General features: G+C 39.4%; 1 protein-coding gene across 1 annotated transcript in view; it reads right to left on the reverse strand.

Annotated features, from left to right (window-relative positions):
* Positions 1-11,783, reverse strand: part of MLLT11 (MLLT11 transcription factor 7 cofactor) — a 39,308-nt gene extending 27,525 nt beyond the window's left edge. Inside the window, exon 1 of the mRNA XM_044080026.1 lies at positions 11,464-11,783. The gene's annotated coding sequence lies outside the window, so the exon portion shown is untranslated. The remainder of the gene's footprint in view (positions 1-11,463) is intronic.
* Between the last annotated feature and the right edge of the window lie 368 nt (positions 11,784-12,151).

Consider the following 12,151-nt stretch of genomic DNA (forward strand, 5'->3'; position numbering starts at 1 on the left):
GTCGGTGTTTTCACGTGTTGGTGTTATCAGGTAGACCCATATATGTGTGTGTGTGTGTGTGTGTGTGTGTATATATATATATATATATATATATATATATATAAAGTAAAGGAAGCAACAGACCACGGCATTTTCTACAGCCGTGGTCTGTTGCTTCCTTTACTTTTTATGCATTTGGATCATATCTTGGAAGTACAGTTTACCAGCATCTCCTGTTTTGTACTTTTCTTGGATATATATATATATATATATATATATATATATATATATATATATATATATATCATCTGCAAAAAAATCTGTCATTGAGGTGTCTAGACTCTGCAGTGCTGCAGAAACTAACACACTACAGCAAAATCCTCTCCCATTTCACTGAAAATTAACACTCAATAGGTATCATTCTCCTGCCATTTGGGGTTGTGGTACAAGTGTTTGTCTTCATTTATAGCTGGTGCTGCAAGTTACGTAGCCTTTTTCTGCTTTGTAGCTTAAAAATGTGACCAGAAATACAGCACAATGTCTCACAACTTGCTTTATAATACAAATATGTATGTACACAAGTAAATAAATTCACAGCTTATTAATGAAGTCTGTGTGACACATTGTCACAAAATAATAACACAAGTATGCACAACATGCAGTCTTGGAATCTGACCTCAGCTTGTTATCTGTAGAAAATATACAACCACAGTACAGTTTAATTGGTTATCACAACAGTTCATTTTTTGGTTACAGCCTTGAGAATTGCTGCCAGAGATAAGGTGAATAACATAAGAATGTACATGGAAACCATTTTGTTCACTGATTAGTGCATCTGGAGCGTTTCTCCCTGGGCCTTCGCTGAAAATAGGCTCTGTCCTAGTTGGACTTTCTCAGGTCAACAAATGTTAAATAAATAAATAAAATAAAATAGTGTGCCTGTGTGTCAGACAGCTGAATATCCTTTGCTATGGTGTACTTTAGCAAGATAGCTAGCTAGACAGCAGAACAGAGAACAGAAACGAACATGCTAGTGCATCTCTGCAAAAAACAAGACACAAGCAGGTATCTAGATCAAAGGGTGGCACATGATAAAGGCAGGTCAGGTAGTTAGACTGATAGGTCAGAGATAGGGCATGACACACATAGAACAAAGTAGGAGAGGCTACAGACAGTAAAGCTTGGTATGGAGCTGCACAGATCCATGTGACTGTAAGCAACAGCATTAACTAGTGCAAATTACAAACCAGCAAAAGAACTGGGGTCCAGGGGTTGGCATAATGGTTAAGATGCTTACCTCACAATTACATGGCACAGGGTTTGATTCTCACCCTGGGAAACATGGTTGGGCATTAAAATGACTCCTGGGGTCACTAGCCTAGCAATCACCTATGAACCTATAAAAATTTGGGGGATGGTAAAGATTAGGGCGTTTATTTTGCAGACAGACAGTACTTGGTTTGATTATCACTTTTGGAAGGATAATTGGCTAGATAGGTCAGTTTGCTAGGACAAAGAAGGAAAAATGGGAGAGACAACCAACATACTACAGAAATCCCAAGTGCCAAAATGAGAACAAGTGCTTGATTAAAGGTATAATGAGACAGGAAGAGGTAGGTTATATATGCCTGGTCTACAATGTCCTAATTGGATGCAGGACATCATTATTCTTTAGGGAAAACGTGGCTAGGCTTAGAAAGGACCCTTGGGTTGTTACCCTAGTAACAGTTTATGAATCTATGAAGCTGTGATAGTGCTGTGTCAAGGAGATCACAAAGTAGGGAAGAATTAAGGCCATTGAGTGGACAGAAGGAAACTCCAGGGAAAGTAGGAAAAGGACAGTCATACTGAGTATGTCTGCAAGAATAAAACAGAAAGTAAATAGACAGGAACAATGCAGAGGATACTTTGAACAAGCAGGGCTGACAGAATGAGGCAATTAAATGTAGTGAGTTCATGGTAGTGCTCAGCTTTGCCAGAAGTGCAAGCAGGAAGTTGGCAGGAAGTTGGCTGACATAGAAGCCCTAGTAAATGATATTGCTAAGGTAAGATAGAAATGAAGATTAATATCATACAATATAGGGTATTAAAGAATGACAGCATAGGTAAGGATAGTTGCTATATGTCAGGGATGGATTAGAGGGGGCTATAGCAGAAGAGGGAGACAGAAAGAAAGAGAGAGACAGGAAAGGAAGAGGATGAGACAGCTAAAGAAAGAGGGGGGGGGGTGCTCACTTTGTGTCCTTTTATAGGTTCATAAGTAAGTACTAAGCTAACTGCCCTTCCAAGCTATTTTGTTTCCCTTTTTGTGCTCGAATTAACCTATGCCATTTGGTTAGAGATTGGACTTACCCATCCCATAGTCAATGATTATATCTTACCCCAATGAGAATGACTGGGATCATACCACAACTAACTTAAGGGGACCCATACATGGGCAAAAGCATTTAGGAGCTGCATCTGTCCATTAGTAGTAAAGGGGACAGTCCTGGGGTAAATTTTCTGTTTCTCATCCATAGGTCCAAGTTGCGCTTGAATGTAAACAAGGATGAACTTTGTTTTATGTTGATGGGGAGTCTGTTTAAGAACAGCGATATCCTCTCTAAGATATATCTGTCCCTCCAAACCATTCTCTTGATTTTGAAGAAGAGACTTAGATCCCTAGACTGAGTATCTCTGATGTCATTTGACCTGCTGATGTGCAGTAAATCCATCAATAATGTGTCAGAGGATGACTTGTATACTAGATGCAGGTCACCTCTTAGCAGTCTGTAGGATACCGAGTATAGTGACATGGCTTTGAGTCAGTCCATATAGAATATGTTGTTTAGGCCTTGTATCCTTTAGTAAGGTATCTAGGGCGGCCACGGTGGTGCAGTGGTTAGCATTGCTGCCTCACAGCAAGAGGTTCTCCGGTTCGATCCTCGGCTGGGGTGCCTTCTGTGCGGAGTCTGCATGTCCTCCCTGTGGTCGCGTGGGTTTCCTCCGGGTGCTCCGGTTTCCTCCCACATCCCAAAGACATGCTGCAGGTGGACTGGACTCTCTAAATTGGCCCTAGGTGTGCGTGTGAGTGTGCCTTCTGTGGAAGGTTGGGCGCCGGGCTGGCAACTCGACACTGTAAAACTCCACTGCCATTCAATGTGCGGACAAGGTGATCCGCTGTGGCAACCCCTAACTGGGAAAAAGCCGAAAGAAGAAGAAGATCCTTTAGTAAGGTATCTATGTAGGTGCTCCAGTTGTTGCATGTGTCTGGACAGGTACATACTAAAGGGGGCATTACATTCAATGATTGACCTAATGAAGCCTGAGTTAAGGGGAAGAATGACATCCCTAGATCTAAACACAATCCATTTTTTTATGAGCTGTGCAATATAGAAGGATTTTCTTACAGCAGTGGACACGTTGGTCAAAACTTAGGTCACTGTCCATATAAGTTCCCAAATCCGAAACAAGTGGGTCAACTCTTACGATTGTATTGTTAATGTGATAGTTCCCTGGGGTAGATGACTTCCCAAAGGATACAGTAATGCATGGGTACCAGTTATTTATATGGTGCAAACCTTCCTGCAGGATGGCTTAGTCATTTGGGCATTCAATGGCTGCTCCTAGCTTGCAGTCATTTAAACCTTTTATGGACTGAAAGGGAGAGGTTTGATACTGAGACACTCTGCAGACACTGCAATTCCAGTGATGAAAAGTTGTTATGGACAGGATTAAAGGATCAGCAGGCAGAAAGAAGGTGGTTATGATGGCAGACCTCACTCTACCTAAAGCAGACTTGAGTAACCTATTTGGTTGTGTGGGCAGAGAAAACAGGCTGATTAAGATATTGAGCTAAGAAGGGTTCATACTGAAGGTAATGGCCGAACCAGGATAGGGAGAATTCATGGTTAAGGTTTCTACAAAATGGATGAGGTAAGAGATTTACATTGAGAATACACCTGTGTGGTTCTCACCAGCTATGGAAAGGAAACAAGGCTTGGCCAAAAAGACCACAGTCTGTGATTACAGTAGGTCAATTATGGGAGGATGGTGGAGTTAATAAGAGAGGGTACTAGTAAATGGGTGTAATGGATAGGAGTTGAAGGGCTGTGGAGTAAAATAAATGTTATTTTGGGGGTTACGGAAAAGTGACTGATGAGGTTAGAAAGGCAGATAGGAGTAGGAAGCATTATGCTTCATTGAGAAGATGACAGTAGTTACTGAGACCAAGCAGGTGAAATAGAGGGAATGGAAGAAGATGGGCAAATAGAACAGTTATACAGAGGTCAGAAATAAAGCAGCAAATGTATGAGAAGGACAAAGGAGGAATAGGAAAATTGGATTATAGTTTTCTTTTATTATGTAAGAGACCGAATGAAGGTGCTAATGGAAACAGATGAATTGGCTTGGAAAGGCCAGAAATGTAAAGATGCTAATGTAGGATACCGAGTATTCACCAGAGAAAAGGAGGTTAAGTTACCAATGTGACAGGACAAGAGAGAAGAGTGAGTGGCCAGTCAAAGGAGGTGATAACAGCTGAGGAACTCACCAAGGTGATAGGGACCTTAAGGGATGATAACTTGCAAGTCTCCCATGGGAATTCCTGCTACAGTCCTCAAGAAGACTGCTGGAACACCAGCTGAACCTCTGACTGAGCTTGACAGCAGGTTCTAAGAGGAGGGTGGTCCTGGGGGATTAAAAGTAAGTAATGGTGGTTTCCATGTATAAATGTGGTGCAGAGAGTAGCCTAGAGAATTATAGACAAGTGAATCTGATTCCACTGTTGGGTAAAGTGATGGTGGCATTCTTAAAACTGAAGTTCATTCATCCATGGAGCAGGATAGACTTCTAATAAATTCCATTATGGATCCATGGTGGGTATGCCCTGTCAATGTCAAAGTAACCTGACACACGTCTGGGACTGGGTTAATAGGGAGGTGGCTAGAGCTGACCCATGGGTGTGTTGCATCCATTCTTGAGTAAAGCCTTTGATTTAGCCTCCCTCCACCACAGGCTTTTTGTAACCTTAAAGGAGGTAGGAATGGTGGCAATATGTGGAGGTGCATAGAAAGGTACTCAGAAGACATAAACCAGAGGGTGGTAGTTGTGGTGGTGGTGGGGGGGGGGGGCTGAAATATTTTGGGGAAGAGGTGACAAGCAGTGTCCCACAGGAATCAGTTTAATATCTAGCTCTATTTAATGTGCTCATCTCTCATTTCAGATGGGTCGGGGAAAACTGGATTATTGTCTCACTCTGCATGTGAGACCAATGTTTGGGACAGAAGTATCCGATGGGGATATGAAAGTGAAAGGGACATGAACAGGCTGGAAGTGTGATCTAAAAAGGGCAGCTCCATTTCAGTCCTTCCATGTACTTGGTGATTGACATGGAGAAAAATTATCCAGTATGTATTTTGAGTGGGTAACCTTAAAAACCAGGAGCAAAAGGAAACACAAACAGTCAGGCTCAGTGTAAGAAGGCAGAAGTAGGGGCAAGCCAAATGTTGGACTGCATGTATCCCAGGGCTAAGAATCTAGGAAAAGGGTGGGTATGATGCCTCTCTATCAGGTCCTTGTAAGACTACAGCTGGAATACTGCATGCAGTTCTGGTGGCCTTACAGGGAAACATAAGTAATACCACTGGAAAGAATAAACAGAAAGGCAATGAGGATGATGAGGAGAGAGAGAGAGAGAGAGAGAGAATATCAGATTAAAGGAGGCTTAAGGAAACTGATCTCTTTTATTATACAAAAGAGAAGAGAAAGAGGGTATGATATGCAATGGGATTATAATGGATGGGAGGGACAGAATGGGTGGGAGAGGATATATCAATTAGATTAACAGAATCCAGTTCATCCTGAACATTAGAATATATTGCTTCCCTGAGAATGTGGTAGGCAGGTGGAATGAGTTGCCATAAATGGTAGTAGAAACTAATACAGTCAGCACAGAGAAAAAGCCTGGACTACCTGGAGTGACAGCATGGTAGTAGGGGAAGTAGAAGGGGTGGGGGGTTGCTTTTGTGGGCTACAACTCTCTAGTAGAGCAGATAGACAGAAAGTTTCATGCTGCTTACATTTTATGATAAATGTTAAGTATGATTTGCCACTTGCTGGCATAGTGATGAGTAAGATGTCAGTCAGACATATGAGTAATGACTGCACTGAACACAGATGTTTACAGCCAGTGTGCACTACAGCACATGACTAACATTCCAAATGCAGTTATTTATAATGGCACATAGCATGCAAAACAAAGTTGTGCTATATTGGTAAATATTACTAATACTGTTATAAGAAAGCATCTACAACACTGGTCTGTAACATCCATAACTACATATATAAAGCAGTCAGACATTAATAGAAATCATCAGTTACTGTAGTGTAATAAAATATAGTATATTATACAAAATAATATAATTTTGAAATTTCAGGCTTGCCTGTTTTTAGACAGGCTGTTCTCCTCTGACATTTGGTGGAGGTTCTAAAAGATGTCTCTGCCTTTGGTGGAGGTCACCACAATGATGATGATGATGTTATCTCTAACGTCTCCTAGAATCACAATACCGCTAGCAAAAGTCAGAAACCATTTCCAGGCATGTATCTTGGTACTGTCACTAGGGGTTCCCAGGATCACAGCATGGGTTATATTTAGAGGAGAGGGTCCATCACAGAAGATGAACTCATATAATCTCCTGTCAGTTTTAGGGAGAATTTTTTTTCAGATTCTTACTTTGACTTCATATTCAGCAGTAAAACAATCCATAATTCAAGATGTAATTCATAAGATGCAAGATGACACAGACAATAAGCTCTATGGCATGAACTGGTGTTTTATAATCAGGCAACAGCAATATGCCATGAATACTGACAATGGAAATATGCCAAATAGTACTGATGAGAAATGAAAGGCAACAGCCTCAGTATGTTCGTTTTGTTACATAGTTAAGTACTAGTCTAAATGCCTTTGTGGGCCATTTAAGCCTAGCTAATTTCCCTCACAGGTTGAAAATCAAGTTGTGTACTTTTTGTCTATGAGGGTAAACACCTTAAGCTATTTCATAGGTAAATACTAGGAATCATTCTGCAAACTATTACATGCCTAAACAATAACCAGACAGTGACTAAAGGTGAGAATTAAACTATGTACCTTGTGTCTGTGAGGTAAATACCTTAACCATTAAACCAACCCCATAATGATATGTATAAATGTGCAACAGTATGATAAATATATTTTAGAATAATATACTGGTAACCAGATCATACTGCCTGTGGGTTAAATGTTAGCATTAAATATTTTCACTTTCTATTCTGCACACTTGCAAGGTTTTCTCAATTAATATACATAACTGCACCTGGTGGTGCTAGGTGACACTGCACCTGGTGGTGCTAGGTGACACTGCACCTGCAAACTTCTGATGAGGTGGATGAAATCACTGCAGCTTGCTTCTAGGTTACTGACTGGTACAAATTCATTTTGCTTCCAATAATGTACCTGAGTCAATGTTTGGAGCCTAGGTATGACCTTGTAGTCCCTATTAAAACCTGGTGTTGTAGAGGTTAACTTATAGTTTCATTAGGTAGACCTCGTATTGGTAGTTCAAGTAAGAACAGGAGCTGCCACCACATTTATTAGGTACTTCCAGAAGGAGTTGAGTAGTGTTTAGCTATGCATGCTTTGAGCTTGGTCCTGAAAACATAAACTGGCTTAGCCTTGTCTGGGTGTGCGGCATACTTTTAATATGCAATATGAAGAATTTTTTGTCATGTTACGTCGTTTTCATGGGAAGAAGGGAACAGGTGACAGGAGATGCAGATCAAGAATTTCATTGTATATCAGTGGCATTAAAAAGTAATGGTATAATTGAAGGTATAAAGTGTTAAAAGATCAGAAAGGTAGCTCTTGAGTTCTGCAAACAGAGATGCAGGACTTAAGACTGGAAGAATGGAAGTGCTGCTTATAATCACTCACTGTGGAGACATATAAAAAGACATTTACAAATGTCCAAGAATCCAGCTGAAAATCCTGTGGAATAGCAGAGGAGGTTAGAATGGCGACAAAGCTAGAAAGTGAGATATGAAGGTAGTTAGCCAATGTGCCAACACTTTAGGCTAAACTACTAGGCTACTTAGTTGTGTAGGAATTGAGTTGATCAGTAGAGGTGATCACTGATGTATGAATGCAGGTCATTGACAGAGCTTCCATCTGAGCATGAGCAGTACGTAACAACATTGAGCTGTACTACTTCTAGACAGGACGACAAAAGTGCTGCACAATTCATGCCACTGATTACATGACATACAGCTAAAGTACTTATATTTACCACCCTCCAGAAGGAGATGAGAAGCTGTGGGAATGCAGTAGCAGAAGTGATGTCAAATGAAGTCTCTGCCCTTTTGCTGGCATAACACAAAGTAACCTCATGGCTGCCTGGATGACTGCCCCTTAGAGGCTTGAATGATTGGCAGGCATAGGGCAAAAATGATATAATAAAAATATTTCTGATTGTGTGTGATGATCGCCAAATGCACCCATCACCTTTGTTTGCATTCACACTGTCAATAAACTAGCTCTGTAAAATCTGACTTTTACCATAAAGATCAGCTAAAGGCCCTTGAAGCAAATGTCTTGTGTGGAGTTCTCTCTATCATACAACTGCAGAAGAAATAAAAAAGTAGATGAAAGTCATCAAACCTGAAGAAACCATAGTAGTGCTCGTATCTCTCAACTGTCCAGATTTTTGCAGACTGTCCAGATTGTAGATATATATATTTGTATGTTTCTCATATAATTGTGATTTTCTGACAAACCACTGGCAAATCATTGAGAACTGGTCAGAAAATAATGGCAAACATGTTTTAGACTTAATATACTTTAGAAAATTCATGCTAATGCAAAACCTGTTATTCTATCAACCTTCTAGTTTGTAAGAGCAATATTTAAAAAGTGTCCCTATTTTTGGGCCTTTGTCCTCATTGTTAGTGGCTTTCTCCAGATTTCTTGCCCTAAGAGGTAGAGAGGTATAGTACTGCTGGTAACCTGGCCACCTTTCAGACAATGAGCACGCTGTTTTCCTGTACAGATAATAAGGCCTATATAGTAAGGTCTGGTTCTGGTTCTGACTTGTAGTGAAACATGTGGCTTTCTATGGAAATAGGCTCACTAGCTTCATGGGAATGGCACAGATACAATTACTCAAATAACTATTTGTAGTGTGTACTGTTAGCATAACTGCCCTCCAAGTACAGACATATATACGTGCATAAAAACAAAGATGCACACATTCACTTACCAAGATAGTAAGTCTTGGGTTTTACATTTGTCAATGGTGAGGTGAAAGAGACTAAAAGTACTTTAATTTGCTGAGTCTGCTGTCAGATGCCTCTCTACCTGTTTTGAGTCTTTTTTTATTATTTTTTTACAAATCATCACACTGAGCATAACATCTTGGATTACAATCCCATTGCAGCACAGAGAGAGAGAGAGAGAAAACAAAGAAATGATGAATAGAGGTACATGACTGGTTTAGCAAAAATATTTTTCTTGTACAAACGTTCACATAAAAAGCATTATATTATTTAGAAGTAGCATAGTTTCATCCAAGAGTTTTAGGCTAATGTTTAATTTGCTATTTTTTTCATAGTGCAATAGCTTTTTCCATCCTTTTTGATTTTTGTCTTTTTATGCAAAACATTTGTACACACTGAGCAGCTTGTTAACATCTTTTATTCATCACTTTCCCTTACCAAGGTAGGGCTAAAGGTTTCAGGCCTTTGAATACTGATATTTGCATTTCTTAGTGTGTTTTGTTTCTTTCTCTTTGTGAATTATGCCCCCTTCTCAAAGTATTTGCTGTTGAGCTTCACAGAAAAGAGTCACACTCAGTTAAAACCCTCATCACCTGAATGAAATCAGACGTCCTGGTCAACCAGTAGGTGTGTAAACAATAGCAAAACTCTTGCTGTCATAGTCTCTGTGGAACACTGCCATTGTTTGATTTTTCACTCCAGCTTAGCCTGCTGTTCTGCAAACCTCAGATCTCCCCACAGTATTGATGCAAAAACCAGAAGAAATTAACTAATGAATGGTAGTTTTTGAAGTATAAATATCTCACTTTATAAATCTGGTTTTGGAAATGAGAGACAAATTAAAAGATCAGTAATGCTTTGAACTGTCTGACCATTTGACCAGTGCATCAAGCTCCTAGCCGAACTGCTCTGACCTTTCAAAGCAGCTGTCACTGTAAAGCCCCCACTGCTAATGGAATAATCAAAGCTCCAAAAGCCCCTTGGCTGCATAACTCTAAGGCATCTCTGTGCTGAGACCACGGCACACCTTACATACTATCAATATGAACCTGATATACCTGGGTGTGTCTTTCCTGCTGCAGTATAACCTTGTATGCGTATACAGCAGTAATGTCTGGGTGCAAGGATCAGCAGCCCTCACTTTCAGTTACTGTCTCTTTCAGCAAAATTTATAAAGCTGGAGCTATAATGCTTTGAGGCACTATGGTTCATCATGGAAATTATAAGCAGGCAGTATGTTAAATATATAAATCGTGCATCAAAATGGAAAAGGCATTCAAAATATAGTAAAGACAGAGACTGGAGCAGACCCTAGCTACATTGCATAGTTTGCCAGCAATGATCATTTTGCCTGGAGCAGACCTCGGCTACATTGCACAGTTTGCCAGTGATAATCAATTTGCAATAATATTTTATTGCAACAGTAGCAGGAAAAAATCAGGATAATTAATCTCCCACTGCATTAAGGTGGACAAAAGGGACATAGATATAAGCATCCAAATTTAACAGAGGGGGCATGTTCTTCATATTTATATATATATGTGTGTGTGTGTGTGTGTGTGTGTGTGTGTGTGTGTGTGTATATATATATATATATATATATATATATATATATATATAAAATAATAATAATATTATATATGTACAGATACACATATATATGTAAATTTATAAAACACATACATGCTCAGATAAAAATTTGAATACATGGATGTATGTATAATGTTATATATGCTACTAATAAGCAATTTGTATAGCCAGGAGTTTGGAAGATTTTTTCTGAGTTTATTTTGTCCCCTGTACGAAAGCATGCTTTTAAATTTCCCCATTAAACCTTTTACATTTTTATTCAGAAAAAAAAAAAAGAAAACATAGTATGCTTGTCTCTCTGTATCAATCTCTATAACAGAATGCCTAACATATATCATATACATGCTATATATATAAAATTACATAGAGCAGTAAAGGTAACAAAGCTGGTATGTGTTACTTAATAATAAATATTTTTATCAAACACTGTTAAAAAAGAATGTAACACAACATCTTCCCAGAATTTCCTTTTAACATGTTGTGTATTTTGACACAAAATAAGACATGCCTCTGATTTACAAGATGACAATATATAAATGCATTATGCTGAATGTGTTGCTCATTGTTGTCAGCAGCGCTCAGGGGAAAGAATAGACCACTAACCTGCAAAACAAGCAAAGAGTCCCGGGGAGTGTCTGTTGCAGCTGTTGTAGGGGAGGCCTCGTCCTCTTGTATGCAGTGCTTCCTTTGTTTCAGTGCAGAAAGCCTTGTGAAATCGTCTGTCAAACTACTCTGCTGTATATGTGCATCTGCCGTCCCCTGTTTTCTCTTTCTGTGTCTCACTGCGGTACTGCTCCTCCCAGATTACACTGATTCCTCATCCTGCAGTCTGCAGTCCAGCACTTGGCTCGCTCTTCTGTCTAGCCTATTACTGTCTTATCTTAGCAACGTTTAGCAGTCTTCCACATGTATGGCCTAAAAAGGCAACATATTTTTCTAGGGATATTTTTCTATACTGAGAAACAAATTTCACGTGTGGAATTCAGACTCTGTTATACAAAGGGCACAGAGAAATGCTTGTTTCTAGAGCTAAGTGCAGCAATACTTTGTAGAATTTCAGTGAGTAGGAGAGAAGATTGGTGTCACCCACAGAACCAACTGACAACAAAGCTTGACAGTCAGCAGGCAGTAGGGAGAAATAAAAAGTGGAAGTATTTCGTTCTCATATATATATATATATATATATATATATATATATATATATATATATATATATATATATTTGTTTTATAAATACATACCAACTCCAGGAACACACAACAATCTACATAAGGGAAACTTCCTTACCCCC

The sequence above is a fragment of the Protopterus annectens genome, chromosome 8.part0, assembly GCF_019279795.1.
Source record: "Protopterus annectens isolate FY-2018-M chromosome 8.part0, PAN1.0, whole genome shotgun sequence".
Lineage (NCBI taxonomy): Eukaryota > Metazoa > Chordata > Ceratodontiformes > Protopteridae > Protopterus > Protopterus annectens.